Source organism: Tasmannia lanceolata, unplaced genomic scaffold (assembly GCF_043159265.1).
Source record: "Tasmannia lanceolata isolate RefF3 unplaced genomic scaffold, GAP_Taslan_0.1 ptg000012l, whole genome shotgun sequence".
NCBI lineage: Eukaryota > Viridiplantae > Streptophyta > Magnoliopsida > Canellales > Winteraceae > Tasmannia > Tasmannia lanceolata.
The window spans coordinates 3,874,088-3,890,807 of record NW_027518689.1 but is presented as its reverse complement, the minus strand read 5'-3'; the positions used below and the strand labels follow the sequence as shown (position 1 = coordinate 3,890,807).

At 45.4% G+C, this 16,720-nt stretch overlaps 1 long non-coding RNA gene across 1 annotated transcript; it reads right to left on the bottom strand.

Moving 5' to 3' along the window:
- Positions 1–11,479: 11,479 nt before the first annotated feature.
- On the bottom strand, positions 11,480–15,510 carry LOC143887556 (uncharacterized). The gene is made up of 2 exons (XR_013254241.1): positions 14,924–15,510; positions 11,480–11,979 (listed from the first exon to the last, which is right to left on the bottom strand). It is a non-coding gene; the product is annotated as an uncharacterized LOC143887556 (long non-coding RNA).
- Between the last annotated feature and the right edge of the window lie 1,210 nt (positions 15,511–16,720).

Here is a 16,720-nt window from a genome sequence, read left to right as displayed (position 1 = left end):
TTTGGATTTTGGTCACTTAGAATATAAATAGGATTATGATGAAAATTTTCTGAAGGATTCATTAGCCGACCCCAACTAGTTTGGGACAAAGGCTTAGTTGAGTTGAGTTGAGAATATAAATGTAGAAGTAGATTGCAAGTTACAGATGTAAGGAAAAGGTTATGATGGAAAGTATACGAGTTGAATGTGTGTGTACATCAAATGCATCTTGCCTTAATTACTTGGTGCAGCAATTTGGTTTCAGTGAAAAGCTTGTGGAATGAAATTACAATTTTTTTCTTCCATTATATCTGAAGTAAGCAAAGTGATGGGGTGTAAAAACACCAGCCTCTAGCAGGCCTCCAGCTGTCCTGGAGTAGGTGAACTCCAGCCTGTCACAGGCCTCCACCTATCCTGGAGTAGGTGAACTCCAGCCTATCACAGGCCGCCACCTGTCCTGGACACCTGTCCCAGAGTAGGTGAACTCCGGCCTGTAGCAGGCCGCCACCTGTCCTGGACACGTCATCGAGTTTCCCTCTATAAAAGGGGGTTCAAAGCTCAAATCAATGGGTAATAAAAAAACCTTCTCTCCACTCTAAACTCTTAAACTAGCTCTGCACTCCTGCTCATACTGACTTGAGTGTCGAAGGGCCTGTCCGGAGTAAAACCCGGGTTGGTCTTCTGACCTCGCTTGCCTTTGTGCAGGACTTGGCTCTCTCGGCAAGACTCAGTCCCTTCACTCCACTTCACTCTGGTCCTCAATGACCTAGTTCCTCTAGTCATTCAGCTCAGCTCTTACATCACTGTCGTACCTGTTACCGATTTTCGGTCTAACAGATTGGCGCCCAGAACTAAAAGTTGTTCCAATAAAAATGGCAGGGCGCAAGAGTGCGCGAATACCAACGGCGCGGACGACTCAAGATGCACTACCTCGCAGGACCCGGAGTGAGCGAATCGCCTCACTGGTGGTGGCAGCCTCTGCTACAGCTGAACAGAGCCCGGCTCGTTCGGAACATTTCAACCCTATGCCCACTCCGGATCAAATTCAAGCTCTTTTCCAGCAAATGACGGCCCTGGTCGGTCAATACCAGCAGCTACTCCAAGCACCTCCCCAGCATCCTCCAGAGACTCCACGACCTATCCAGGAAAGGTCGAATATACACAGGGAAGAGTCATCGCGCCACGGTGAGGACTGGGCTCACCACTCAAGACAAGTCTATCCCCCCAGAGCCAGACATGCTCATACAGAGCCACAACGCCGCCAGAGGCCGCAGTCCCGCTCTGTACAAAGACCCCGAGCGCATGAAGGGCGCATACCACAAGAAAAGTCACGGCCTCATCGAAGGAGTCCGGAAAGTCAGTCCGGCTCTGCGGCAAGCCCATCAGTGGAGAGGAACAGGCCGCTGGACCAACCCGACCGCAGAGGTGATCCAATGCTTCAAAGGATGGAAGAAATGGATCACCGCATAGAAGAGCTGGCAAGAGATCAGAGCCGGCCTACTGTGCGGGCGTTCTCGAGTAGAACACCATTTACCGACGATGTCAAGGGTGCCCCAGCACCCAAAGGGTTTAAAAGGCCTACCATCCTGCAATATGATGGAACCACGGATCCAGTGGACCATTTAGAGACATTCAGAGCAATGATGCTCCTCCACGGTGCATCCGATGGTTTCCTCTGCAAGGCGTTCCTGATCACACTGACCGGTGTGGCCCGGGATTGGTACTCCAAAATCAAACCAAGCTCTGTCAGCAACTTCGAAGACTTCGGCGATGACCTGGTTCGTCACTTTATGAGCAGCCGCAGGCCAAGGAAAACGACAGCATCCTTGATGGCCTTGCGGCAGGAGGATAATGAACCTCTAAAGGTGTTCGTTCGCCGCTTTAACAGGGAGGCACTCAAAGTACCGAATTTGGACCCCTCAGCGGCAATGAGCGCGCTTCTCGCAGGCGCCAGATCCAATGACTTCCGCTGCTCAGTGGCTCACCAAAATCCGCACTCACTGGCGGATCTAATGGCCGGAGCTGAGGAGTATATAGCGGTGGAAGAAACGCTGGCAGCCCTAGACTTGACTCGGAGGAGAACCTCTGAGGACAAGAACCCTACCAAGCAGTGTAGGGATGATAAGGCCCTCGCCTCCAGAAGAGAGAAGTCCCTCCAGAGGAGAGAAGAGAACTTCACGCCTCTCAACACCTCTCGGAGGCACATACTGGCCGCGATCAGCGATGAAGAATTCGTGAGGTGGCTAGCTAGAATGATCCCCAAAGGAAATAGGAGAGACCCATCGAAATACTGTCAGTTCCAGAGGGACCACGGCCACGACACGGACGAATGCTGGCAGCTCAAGGAGGAAATTGAGCAGTTGATTGGCCGGGGCTATTTGAAAAAATACGTCCGTAGTGACGGCCGTAAACCGGAGCGCAGAGAGAAGAGTCCTCAGGGCCATAGCCCTCGACGGTCGCAGCAGCCCCCTACCCGGAACAAGTCCCCTCTGCCATCCAGTTCACAACAGGAGGCACCGCGATCCCAGCCAAGGGGGGTCATCAGTACGATCATGGGTGGACCTGCTGCTGGGGGCACATCCTCCGCTGCTCGCAAAGCTTATGCACGGCGAGTTAACGCCGTGCACACATACAGCAAGAAGACCAAGACGGAGAATGAAATCTCCTTTTCAGACGCAGACCTGGACAACCTGATACTACCTCACGACGACACACTGGTCTTAACCATGCTTGTCGCCAACTGGGAAGTGAAGAAAATCCTTGTAGACAACGGGAGTTCGGCGGACATCTTGTATTATCACGCTTTCCAGAAAATGATGATAGGCGACGACCGCTTGAAGCCGGCGAACTCAGATCTGTTTGGTTTCTCAGGAGAGGTTGTGTAGACACCCACATTTTGCTTTACTTTAACCAACAATAACCTAATATATGTTTTAGGTCATTAATATCTTGATCTGACTTTACGGATCATCAATCGGGACAAAATAAGATAGGGTCACTTCATCGCCCGAACCCTGATTCCATTCCGAGACCCGATTTCCGTAAATCGTTAGATCAATGGCAGATCTTGACCTGGGTCTAACCATCCAAAACCACCTAACCTCTCCTCTCATCCTAACCATCCAAACCTCACCTAACCTCACCTAACCTCTCCTCTCATCCTAACCATCCAAACCTCACCTAACCTCACCTAACCTCACCTAACCACCTAACCTCACCTAACCTTACCTAACCTCACCTAACCTCACCTAACCTCACCTAACCACCTAACCTCACCTAACCTTACCTAACCTCACCTAACCTCACCTAACCTCCTATCCCATTCTCCTATAAATACCCTCTCATCCCACCATCCAACAAAAAGAAGAAAAAGAACCCCTCTCTTAGAAAATTCATCCCTCTCCCTCATCTCTTCAAGGGTTCGGCCATCCTTGCCGGATCGGGTGATTTTATACGTTGGGTGATATATATCAAAAGCAGTCATTATCAAGCAAGGAATCATCTTCAAGGAATTACCATCAAAGAAAAATCAAACACAAAGTGGGTTTCCAAAGAGGTAGGCATTTATTTCAATTCTATGTAGGGTCTGTTTTCATGCATATCTTTTACTTTAAAAGAAAAACCATGTTAGGAAGCATGTAGGGTCTGTTTTCCCCCTGGTTAGCCTCTGGTTAGACCCTGGTTGCACCCAGGTTCGCTGCTGGTTGCACCCAGGTTCGATGCTGGTTGCACCCTGGTTCCCTACTGATTCGCACCCTGGTTCCCTGCTGGTTGCACCCTGGTTCCCTACTGGTTCGCACCCTGGTTCCCTACTGGTTCGCACCCTGCTTCCCTGCTGGTTGCACCCTGGTTCCCTACTGGTTCGCACCCTGGTTCGATATTGGTTCGCACCCTGGTTCCCTGCTGGTTCGCACTCTGGTTAGACCCTGGTTGCACCCAGGTTCGCTGCTGGTTGCACCCAGGTTCCCTGCTGGTTGCACCCTGGTTCCCCTGCTGGTTCGCACCCTGGTTCCCTGCTGGTTCGCACCCTGGTTCCCTGCTGGTTCGCACCCTGGTGCACCCTGGTCCGCACCCTGGTTTGTACCCTGCTTCCTCCTAGTTAGACCATGGCTAGTCTCGGGTTTGCTCCTAACTTAGACCCGACTCACTTGACCCTAACCATTAACCCAATCCAACCAAGTCATATCCCAACACAATCCGAGTCGCATGTCTGAATCCATTTGGCCGAATCTCATAAGCCCGCCCACTTTGAATTCCGAAAATTCAAACCCTTGATGATTCCAATATGCTCAATTCTTTGATGCAAATTCCCAATTCCAAAATCCCATTGCTATATCAATGTTTTTGAATCTCAAGTCCAATGCTCAAATACAAACCCGATTCCTGATCCAAATACCAAACCTGTTTTCCAAAATCCAAGCAACCTCCCCAGTGGAACTACGTGTGGCTTGATCCCCATCACGGGGTACGTAGGCAATTTGGCACTCCCAAGTTCAGTCGCACCTTTCTCTATCTTTCCCATTCCCTCACACTATTCATCATCTCGATTCATCTCGTGTCTCTCGGAACCATTGGATTATGGTTTCCGTCGTAAGGACCCTTAGAGCCCAATTTAGGAACACCGGTGTCGTGTCGTGTCCTAAGTTTTAGGGAGTCTTAGGTTTTAGGGAGTCCTAGAGTTAGGAGTCCAGCCTCATCACGGACGTTTGCTATGTATAGCAACCGTGCCATAGGTCTAGTTACACTAGTCACCCAATCTTTCCCTAGGACAAGCCTAGTAAACTAGGATGTAGGCAAACCTGCATTAGTCTAAGGGACCATTTGCATTTAGATGAGAATCATATAGCATCTTAGATGAAATCCTAAGATAATAAAATCCTCAACTTGAATTAAATAACTTCTCCTAAAACTGTTGAAACAGTCAATCCCGTCTAGGTCGGTGTCCTAGTTGAGTTAGGCTTAAGTAGCTTAGCTTAGGTGCACCGAACTACGTCGACTCTGATCCCAGTAAGGCTTGGGTACGTAGGCAGCTTGGATGTCTGATGGCATACCACCCGCGAGTCGGCACCACAAACAAATTGTGGTGTTTTGTATATTAATTTTCTTGTAAATGCTTAATCAAATCACTTAGGATTTTCCATGAAATTAGAATTCTAGGAGAACTTTCACTTAGAATGAATCCAGACAAATTAATAAATCAAGATACACATCTAGGATTCACATTAAAATTAGATCATAGGATGCATGTCACTTAGTTCGCACATTAACATAGAGTTGAATGAGCCATTTAAAATAAATTTAAAAGAATTAGCTTTTGGAATCGAAGACCGATTATCGGGCAGGAATGGTGCATGTGGCGGATAACTCCCCATACCTTCCATTCTCGTAACCAGGTAGCGAGTCTAGATTTCTGGTTAATTACGGGTCCTAGATCCCACATCTAGGTGGCGACTCTGTCAGTCTCTTTCGTGTGGAATTCGGATTGCCTTAGTGATCCCAAGTTCACAGGAAAGATTAATTCAAATCAATAATAAAATGCACACGCCAATCGCGTGGATACGAGAGACCAAGAGAGAGAGAGCGGCGGCTCGCGCCCCACACCCCTGATCCCGCGAGAGGGGTGTGGGGCGCGAGCCGCCGCTCTCTCTCTCTTGGTCTCTCGTATCCACGCGATTGGCGTGTGCATTTTATTATTGATTTGAATTAATCTTTCCTGTGAACTTGGGATCACTAAGGCAATCCGAATTCCACACGAAAGAGACTGACAGAGTCGCCACCTAGATGTGGGATCTAGGACCCGTAATTAACCAGAAATCTAGACTCGCTACCTGGTTACGAGAATGGAAGGTATGGGGAGTTATCCGCCACATGCACCATTCCTGCCCGATAATCGGTCTTCGATTCCAAAAGCTAATTCTTTTAAATTTATTTTAAATGGCTCATTCAACTCTATGTTAATGTGCGAACTAAGTGACATGCATCCTATGATCTAATTTTAATGTGAATCCTAGATGTGTATCTTGATTTATTAATTTGTCTGGATTCATTCTAAGTGAAAGTTCTCCTAGAATTCTAATTTCATGGAAAATCCTAAGTGATTTGATTAAGCATTTACAAGAAAATTAATATACAAAACACCACAATTTGTTTGTGGTGCCGACTCGCGGGTGGTATGCCATCAGACATCCAAGCTGCCTACGTACCCAAGCCTTACTGGGATCAGAGTCGACGTAGTTCGGTGCACCTAAGCTAAGCTACTTAAGCCTAACTCAACTAGGACACCGACCTAGACGGGATTGACTGTTTCAACAGTTTTAGGAGAAGTTATTTAATTCAAGTTGAGGATTTTATTATCTTAGGATTTCATCTAAGATGCTATATGATTCTCATCTAAATGCAAATGGTCCCTTAGACTAATGCAGGTTTGCCTACATCCTAGTTTACTAGGCTTGTCCTAGGGAAAGATTGGGTGACTAGTGTAACTAGACCTATGGCACGGTTGCTATACATAGCAAACGTCCGTGATGAGGCTGGACTCCTAACTCTAGGACTCCCTAAAACCTAAGACTCCCTAAAACTTAGGACACGACACGACACCGGTGTTCCTAAATTGGGCTCTAAGGGTCCTTACGACGGAAACCATAATCCAATGGTTCCGAGAGACACGAGATGAATCGAGATGATGAATAGTGTGAGGGAATGGGAAAGATAGAGAAAGGTGCGACTGAACTTGGGAGTGCCAAATTGCCTACGTACCCCGTGATGGGGTTCAAGCCACACGTAGTTCCACTGGGGAGGTTGCTTGGATTTTGGAAAACAGGTTTGGTATTTGGATCAGGAATCGGGTTTGTATTTGAGCATTGGACTTGAGATTCAAAAACATTGATATAGCAATGGGATTTTGGAATTGGGAATTTGCATCAAAGAATTGAGCATATTGGAATCATCAAGGGTTTGAATTTTCGGAATTCAAAGTGGGCGGGCTTATGAGATTCGGCCAAATGGATTCAGACATGCGACTCGGATTGTGTTGGGATATGACTTGGTTGGATTGGGTTAATGGTTAGGGTCAAGTGAGTCGGGTCTAAGTTAGGAGCAAACCCGAGACTAGCCATGGTCTAACTAGGAGGAAGCAGGGTACAAACCAGGGTGCGGACCAGGGTGCACCAGGGTGCGAACCAGCAGGGAACCAGGGTGCGAACCAGCAGGGAACCAGGGTGCGAACCAGCAGGGGAACCAGGGTGCAACCAGCAGGGAACCTGGGTGCAACCAGCAGCGAACCTGGGTGCAACCAGGGTCTAACCAGAGTGCGAACCAGCAGGGAACCAGGGTGCGAACCAATATCGAACCAGGGTGCGAACCAGTAGGGAACCAGGGTGCAACCAGCAGGGAAGCAGGGTGCGAACCAGTAGGGAACCAGGGTGCGAACCAGTAGGGAACCAGGGTGCAACCAGCAGGGAACCAGGGTGCGAATCAGTAGGGAACCAGGGTGCAACCAGCATCGAACCTGGGTGCAACCAGCAGCGAACCTGGGTGCAACCAGGGTCTAACCAGAGGCTAACCAGGGGGAAAACAGACCCTACATGCTTCCTAACATGGTTTTTCTTTTAAAGTAAAAGATATGCATGAAAACAGACCCTACATAGAATTGAAATAAATGCCTACCTCTTTGGAAACCCACTTTGTGTTTGATTTTTCTTTGATGGTAATTCCTTGAAGATGATTCCTTGCTTGATAATGACTGCTTTTGATATATATCACCCAACGTATAAAATCACCCGATCCGGCAAGGATGGCCGAACCCTTGAAGAGATGAGGGAGAGGGATGAATTTTCTAAGAGAGGGGTTCTTTTTCTTCTTTTTGTTGGATGGTGGGATGAGAGGGTATTTATAGGAGAATGGGATAGGAGGTTAGGTGAGGTTAGGTGAGGTTAGGTAAGGTTAGGTGAGGTTAGGTGGTTAGGTGAGGTTAGGTGAGGTTAGGTGAGGTTAGGTAAGGTTAGGTGAGGTTAGGTGGTTAGGTGAGGTTAGGTGAGGTTAGGTGAGGTTTGGATGGTTAGGATGAGAGGAGAGGTTAGGTGAGGTTAGGTGAGGTTTGGATGGTTAGGATGAGAGGAGAGGTTAGGTGGTTTTGGATGGTTAGACCCAGGTCAAGATCTGCCATTGATCTAACGATTTACGGAAATCGGGTCTCGGAATGGAATCAGGGTTCGGGCTATGAAGTGACCCTATCTTATTTTGTCCCGATTGATGATCCGTAAAGTCAGATCAAGATATTAATGACCTAAAACATATATTAGGTTATTGTTGGTTAAAGTAAAGCAAAATGTGGGTGTCTACAGATGCCCCTCTTTGGTAGAGACGACGTAGTCATCGAATACCAAAGTTAAAATGACAGAACCATTTTGCGTAACTTTAATCGACAAAGGAACCCCCTAAACACAATGCAACCTAATATAATGCAAGACCTTAGATGAAATCCTAGAATTGGAATGCAATAAAACAAACCCGCTGCGGTGCCGCTGGCAACGAGAGAAATGGGATACCATTTTCAAATGGATTTTCGGAGGGAAAGGAATATCGCTTTTGAACAGCTTCAGAGGAAATGAGACGTCATTTTCAAATGGTCTCAGAGAGAATAATGGATGACTTTTGAAAGATTCTTAATGAAAACGCAGCATCATTTTTGAATGGGCTTGGGCAAGATGAAATACCGTATTTATACGGATTCAAAGGAAATGAGACATCATAGTTGTATGATGTTCAAAGGGTATAAGAGACCATAGTTGTATGGACTCGAAGAGAATGAAATACCGTATTTGTACGGATTCCAAGGAAATGAGACATCATAGTTGTATGATGTTCAAAGGGGATAAGAGATCAAAGTTGTATGGACTCGAAGAGAATAAAATACCGTATTTGTACGGATTCCAAGGAAATGAGACATCATAGTTGTATGATGTTCAAAGAGGATAAGAGACCATAGTTGTATGGACTTGAAGAGAATGAAATACCGTATTTGTACGGATTCCAAGGAAATGAGACATCATAGTTGTATGATGTTCAAAGGGGATAAGAGACCATAGTTGTATGGACTCGAAGAGAATGAAATACCGTATTTGTACGGATTCCAAGGAAATGAGACATCATAGTTGTATGATGTTCAAAGGGTATAAGAGACCATAGTTCTATGGACTCGAAGAGAATGAAATACCGTATTTGTACGGATTCCAAGGAAATGAGACATCATAGTTGTATGATGTTCAAAGGGTATAAGAGACCATAGTTCTATGGACTCGAAGAGAATGAAATACCGTATTTGTACGGATTCCAAGGAAATGAGACATCATAGTTGTATGATGTTCAAAGGGGATAAGAGACCATAGTTGTATGGACTCGAAGAGAATGAAATACCGTATTTGTACGGATTCCAAGGAAATGAGACATCATAGATGTATGATGTTCAAAGAGGATAAGAGACCATAGTTGTATGGACTCAAAGAAAAGAGAGACCGTTCTCAAACGGGCTTGAAGAATTTAGAGATTTTTCATGAGCTTGAATTTGATGTAAGATTAGATTTTTTTTGTTTTTTGAAATCCTTGCATGCGGATTAACTTAGCTCTGGAACGATTGCAGGGGGTTAGATACACCAGGCATCTTTTACCGAGACAGCTGTAACATTTGACTAACTGGACAATGATCGACTCTTTCTAAAGAGAAAACTTAGATAAAAGGCACTACTCAAAGGACTGAGGAGCTCTGAATGAGTGAACTTAGAATAACAAAGATTGACTGACTACACTGACAGACACAGTGATGCTTCTGACTTAGTTAATATTTTGTTTGGTAAGTCTATCCTTTCGAGGAATAGTTTTTCAATTGGTAAACACTGGACTTTTTCCTTAAAACAGTAATGCCTCAAGGATTTAATTACGCCCCCTAAGATTGCTTAGCTTCAATGCCCCCAGTTTTGAGGATATCACTTGAATTTGCTTGAACTTCAGTTGATCTTCAGTCTTGATACCAGCTGTAGCCTTCTTATAATGATTCTCTTACCGTGACCAAGTCACCTCTTCGGGGTTTTTAACTTGGCGGACCGCGCTAGCCTTAACTTTTGCCTGAACCACCATTCTAGGTTTTCGATCCAGCAGGCTATCCCCTTAGCTTTTGCCTAAGCCGCCCTTTCGGGTTTTCAACTTAGCAGGGGAATGATCTTAAATTTTGCCTAGACCGCCCTTTCAGGTTTTCAGTCTAGCAGATCTTCAAACTCCGTTCGTTTTCTTATTCATCATTTTTTTTTATTGTGTCTCGGGACCTAGCTCATTAGTTCTGAACACCAGAAGGACTTTATAGGTAGGATAGGGCTTTTCAAAGAATGGCTTAAGGTTCAACAAAGATTTCGACCGAACCTGTGAACAGGTTGCCTACATATCCCAAGGTAGGAATCAGGTCGTGTGTAGGTCAAGGCGAATGCCCCTAGTTTGAAGATCAATTGTTTGAAGGTTAATTGATTTTTTTCCTTTTTTCTTTTCTTTCTGGAACAATTAACTTCTCTTCTTTTGGAACTTGTCCCTCTCTTTTTTTTTTGAAAGGATTGAATTTCTTTTCCTTTTTGAATCGACCGAACTCGGTTCAACCGAGTTGCCTACGTACCCCAGTATAGGGATCAGGTCTCGCGTAGTTCGGGGGAATGCCCCAAGTTTGATGGGTTTTCAAGAAAATTTGATTTAGGCTCGAAGGGTTTGCAAATCGGTATTCTTTTGACATTGGGTTTTGATTTTGGGATTTAATCGGCCAAAGGAGGCCTTTCGATGTTCAGATTGGGAATCGATCTAGGTTACTAGAGTCCCTCTGGTACTGATTATTTTTTTTTCTCTTTTGTTTTTTTTTTTCGCGGAGTTTGACGGCATTTCCAGGTAAGAGATAATGGATCTTCTTCTTTCAAGATTCTAATACGTGCTTTTGACTTTCATAGAGCGAAACTTGTTCTTTGACATCCTCCATCTATAGATTCGTACTCTCGATATCTGATGATCACTTTTCATTGTTTGCTTTTGAACTTTTCATCTTGAATTTGTTGGCTTTATGAATTTGAGAACCAAGGTCATTGATTGGAAATATGAAAGTTGTTTCCACTCTATGCCCCTTGTATAGCATATATCTTCTCACTTTCTTCATTTTCTTTGAGCTTTCCATCTATGTCTTGCCCCTGGTATCGGTTGTAGCTTTTCTAGACAATCTTCTTATTCTTGAAATAATTTTATCAATTCTTCACACTCTTTAGAGGGTAATGTATTTTCAATCGGCATTCACTGAATCAAAGTTTCAGTGCCAGTGTTTATCATTTCAATTTCATCTTTGAAAGGTTGGGATTGGCGCTCCTCCTCTCGTTCAAGTAATTGCTGTGACTCAAGTGGAGTTTCGTCAATTTTGTCCTCATTTGAAGAGGGAGTCTTATTTTAAGATCAGAAGCACACTTAAGAACAGACACAAGTGAACTTTTTGGAACTGACTGAAATTTTATTTAAAGAAAAGCTATTACATCAGACGACCTATCCTGAACATGCTCAGGATTCACAACTCTAAATAAGAAAGGGAAACAGAAGATAACTTGCCTGGACTAGGCATTGACCTTTAACTGTAAGACCGGACTCAACAATTATACTGACCATGATGACTGACTCAACATAAAATAGTAAGTGACTAAAACTTTAACTGCTGCAACTGTTTGGCGTTGAAGGCTCGGCGAAGGCTGGTTCGTTCTGAACATCATCATGGCTGATACTTTCAATTTTGGACAATGATGACTGATTCGCATAGGGAAATGCCCCTAGCTCAATGATTCTGAGAGTGAACTCTGAAAGACTTAGCAAAATAATTTTGAAAAAGGTAGCCCCTAGAGGAGGAACAGACCAGGGGTACAAGCAAGATTGGATTATCTGGACCAGGCATGATCAGATCATGAGAACGCATAATCGAAAGATTGTGAGATTCTGCATCTGCCAGTTAGGGGATGGCATGAAGATACGATCGAATCGTATGACAGAAGAACGAAAGACGCACGATCAAAAGATTAGATGAGATAGCATAAGATTGCTTTCAACGGATAGATCATGAATGACTAATCCTATGAGATCTTTGGAAATGATGGGATTTATATCCTAACTCAAAGGGAATTTTTTTTTTTTCACATTTTATCAGTGTTACCTGAAGGCATCAACCTTAATCCTAATCTATCGGAGTGGAGAGAGAATCTCGACTCATGACTTTGTTCGTGTATATAAGGACCGATCGTGACCATTGGAAGATGGACCACGGCCTAATCTAGACACCAATGGGTAGGATATCCTAAACTAGGCTCACACACGTGATGCACATGTGTTCGTATACTACATGCATGTGTGGGTTAATCTAGGGGTAAGGCCAAGAGTTCCCTTAGCGCGAATCCATGTTCGATATACTGTACCAGTGTCCGGCGTATCAGTACGTGAACAAGGGATCCGTTTACGTACCATAAAGGTACTAGGCTAAGGGTGGAATGCTTCTCTAGCACAGAGGCACCAGGTGATGAAATCCCAGTCAACCATGCTAGATAACACTCCGGGTTCCTAAAATAGGATGTGTGTGCACGTGAGATGCATGGTTTAGATGCAAGTGATGTAAGTGTGTGCAATATGTTTGCGCAATCTATGATGCCTTCAGGTTTTGTTAAATTAAGCTCAAGTAAAATGTGATGAGAAAATAAAACAAGACAAACTAATCTGACAAGTATACAAGAGATAGAGTTCTTATGAGCCAGTTAAATTAAATTCAAATGAATTATCTTTTGGAATTTTAATGAAGTTAGGTGATCCCCAGCAGAGTCGCCAAACTGTGGTACCCTGATCCCGCGAGAGGGGTGTGGGGCGCGAGCCGCCGCTCTCTCTCTCTTGGTCTCTCGTATCCACGCGATTGGCGTGTGCATTTTATTATTGATTTGAATTAATCTTTCCTGTGAACTTGGGATCACTAAGGCAATCCGAATTCCACACGAAAGAGACTGACAGAGTCGCCACCTAGATGTGGGATCTAGGACCCGTAATTAACCAGAAATCTAGACTCGCTACCTGGTTACGAGAATGGAAGGTATGGGGAGTTATCCGCCACATGCACCATTCCTGCCCGATAATCGGTCTTCGATTCCAAAAGCTAATTCTTTTAAATTTATTTTAAATGGCTCATTCAACTCTATGTTAATGTGCGAACTAAGTGACATGCATCCTATGATCTAATTTTAATGTGAATCCTAGATGTGTATCTTGATTTATTAATTTGTCTGGATTCATTCTAAGTGAAAGTTCTCCTAGAATTCTAATTTCATGGAAAATCCTAAGTGATTTGATTAAGCATTTACAAGAAAATTAATATACAAAACACCACAATTTGTTTGTGGTGCCGACTCGCGGGTGGTATGCCATCAGACATCCAAGCTGCCTACGTACCCAAGCCTTACTGGGATCAGAGTCGACGTAGTTCGGTGCACCTAAGCTAAGCTACTTAAGCCTAACTCAACTAGGACACCGACCTAGACGGGATTGACTGTTTCAACAGTTTTAGGAGAAGTTATTTAATTCAAGTTGAGGATTTTATTATCTTAGGATTTCATCTAAGATGCTATATGATTCTCATCTAAATGCAAATGGTCCCTTAGACTAATGCAGGTTTGCCTACATCCTAGTTTACTAGGCTTGTCCTAGGGAAAGATTGGGTGACTAGTGTAACTAGACCTATGGCACGGTTGTTATACATAGCAAACGTCCGTGATGAGGCTGGACTCCTAACTCTAGGACTCCCTAAAACCTAAGACTCCCTAAAACTTAGGACACGACACGACACCGGTGTTCCTAAATTGGGCTCTAAGGGTCCTTACGACGGAAACCATAATCCAATGGTTCCGAGAGACACGAGATGAATCGAGATGATGAATAGTGTGAGGGAATGGGAAAGATAGAGAAAGGTGCGACTGAACTTGGGAGTGCCAAATTGCCTACGTACCCCGTGATGGGGATCAAGCCACACGTAGTTCCACTGGGGAGGTTGCTTGGATTTTGGAAAACAGGTTTGGTATTTGGATCAGGAATCGGGTTTGTATTTGAGCATTGGACTTGAGATTCAAAAACATTGATATAGCAATGGGATTTTGGAATTGGGAATTTGCATCAAAGAATTGAGCATATTGGAATCATCAAGGGTTTGAATTTTCGGAATTCAAAGTGGGCGGGCTTATGAGATTCGGCCAAATGGATTCAGACATGCGACTCGGATTGTGTTGGGATATGACTTGGTTGGATTGGGTTAATGGTTAGGGTCAAGTGAGTCGGGTCTAAGTTAGGAGCAAACCCGAGACTAGCCATGGTCTAACTAGGAGGAAGCAGGGTACAAACCAGGGTGCGGACCAGGGTGCACCAGGGTGCGAACCAGCAGGGAACCAGGGTGCGAACCAGCAGGGAACCAGGGTGCGAACCAGCAGGGGAACCAGGGTGCAACCAGCAGGGAACCTGGGTGCAACCAGCAGCGAACCTGGGTGCAACCAGGGTCTAACCAGAGTGCGAACCAGCAGGGAACCAGGGTGCGAACCAATATCGAACCAGGGTGCGAACCAGTAGGGAACCAGGGTGCAACCAGCAGGGAAGCAGGGTGCGAACCAGTAGGGAACCAGGGTGCGAACCAGTAGGGAACCAGGGTGCAACCAGCAGGGAACCAGGGTGCGAATCAGTAGGGAACCAGGGTGCAACCAGCATCGAACCTGGGTGCAACCAGCAGCGAACCTGGGTGCAACCAGGGTCTAACCAGAGGCTAACCAGGGGGAAAACAGACCCTACATGCTTCCTAACATGGTTTTTCTTTTAAAGTAAAAGATATGCATGAAAACAGACCCTACATAGAATTGAAATAAATGCCTACCTCTTTGGAAACCCACTTTGTGTTTGATTTTTCTTTGATGGTAATTCCTTGAAGATGATTCCTTGCTTGATAATGACTGCTTTTGATATATATCACCCAACGTATAAAATCACCCGATCCGGCAAGGATGGCCGAACCCTTGAAGAGATGAGGGAGAGGGATGAATTTTCTAAGAGAGGGGTTCTTTTTCTTCTTTTTGTTGGATGGTGGGATGAGAGGGTATTTATAGGAGAATGGGATAGGAGGTTAGGTGAGGTTAGGTGAGGTTAGGTAAGGTTAGGTGAGGTTAGGTGGTTAGGTGAGGTTAGGTGAGGTTAGGTGAGGTTAGGTAAGGTTAGGTGAGGTTAGGTGGTTAGGTGAGGTTAGGTGAGGTTAGGTGAGGTTTGGATGGTTAGGATGAGAGGAGAGGTTAGGTGAGGTTAGGTGAGGTTTGGATGGTTAGGATGAGAGGAGAGGTTAGGTGGTTTTGGATGGTTAGACCCAGGTCAAGATCTGCCATTGATCTAACGATTTACGGAAATCGGGTCTCGGAATGGAATCAGGGTTCGGGCTATGAAGTGACCCTATCTTATTTTGTCCCGATTGATGATCCGTAAAGTCAGATCAAGATATTAATGACCTAAAACATATATTAGGTTATTGTTGGTTAAAGTAAAGCAAAATGTGGGTGTCTACAGGTTGTGAAAGTGGAGGGGCTGATTGAACTCCTAGTCCTTGTCGGAGAACCGCCCTGTCAAGCGTTCACCATGGTCAATTTCTTGGTAGTAAGGGCCACTTCAGTCTATAACGCTATCCTAGGGCGGCCTGGCCAGAACTTGATTCGTGCGGTGGCTTCAGCTTATCACCAGAAGATGAAATTCATAACGCCAAATGGTGTGGGTGAAGTTCGGGGAGACCAACCTCAGTCCAGGGAGTGCTATGCAATGGCACTGAAAGGCAAAAATGCAATAGAGTCGCTGCCAATTGAGCTGCTTGACCTGAGAGACGAATTTCGAGGAACTCAATCCGCTGAAGACCTCATTCCTGTTTCGCTGAGCCCGGACGATAATGAGAAAGTCGTTCAGATCGGCTCCTCTTTAAGCAGCAGTATCCAACACCATCTGACCGAGTTTCTTTAGGACAATGCGGATGTCTTCGCATGGGCTCCCGTTGATATGCCCGGCATTGACCCGGAGATCAGCACGCACAGACTCGGTGTTGACTCAACATGTAGGCTAGTGAAACAAAAGAGAAGGCATTTCGCTTTCGAAAGACGGCAGGCGATAAAAGAAGAAGTGGAGAGGCTTTTAAAGGCCGACTTCATCCGAGAAATCCAGTACCCGGACTGGTTGGCGAACGTAGTCTTGGTGAAGAAAACAAATGGGAAATGGAGGACCTGCGTTGATTTCACTGATCTGAACAAGGCCTGTCCCAAGGACAGTTATCCGCTCCCAAAAATCGACCAGGTCATTGACGCCACCGCAGGTCACGAGCTGCTGAGCTTCATGGATGCCTTCTCCGGGTATAACCAGATCAGGATGTATGAGTCAGACATACCAAAGACTTCGTTAGGGCTTCTTCTAGCAAGTCAAGGTTCGTGCGAAGCCCATCATCATTGAGCTATTCGCTGAAGTTTGTGATTCTGGGAGATGGGGCGCCCACATCGACGGGTATTACCGCCTCTGTCCCGAAGGACAAGTTGAATGGTGACTCTCCCGTTGATGTGCGGGGGGTGGTTCGATACGCCCACAGGGCATGATAAAGCTCATCTGCCCATCGGCCAGCCTTATCATCCAGTCTCTTTTTAATCCCCTGAAG